This window comes from Conger conger, chromosome 13 (assembly GCF_963514075.1).
Source record: "Conger conger chromosome 13, fConCon1.1, whole genome shotgun sequence".
NCBI classification, from domain to species: Eukaryota; Metazoa; Chordata; class Actinopteri; order Anguilliformes; family Congridae; genus Conger; species Conger conger.
The window spans coordinates 13,528,434-13,528,797 of NC_083772.1; positions in this window are offsets into that span (position 1 = coordinate 13,528,434).

Genomic DNA, 364 nt, shown 5'->3' on the forward strand with positions numbered 1-364 from the left:
AAACGAACTGCAGCATTACCATCTAACACAGTAGGCTACGGCCACACATAGTCGTAAAAAATGGAAAATCCATGGTAGACATGCTAGTGATATTGTTGTCGCATTTGTTATGGAGCATATTAACTATTAATGGGCTTTATGGATAAGACCCTGGGCAAGAGGAAATCTTATGCTTACATTTTGCAAACGCATACATGGAGGGGGGGGGGGGGGGGGGGGGGAGTTGAAAAGGACTTTAATGAATATTCACAAGTTTGAAAGACAGCCCAATAAGCAGACTGACAGTTGCATTTAGCTCGCTAGGCAGTAGAGTATCGAGAACTATGTGGAAAGCAACAGCAATGACCCCGAAACAAAGGAAAAC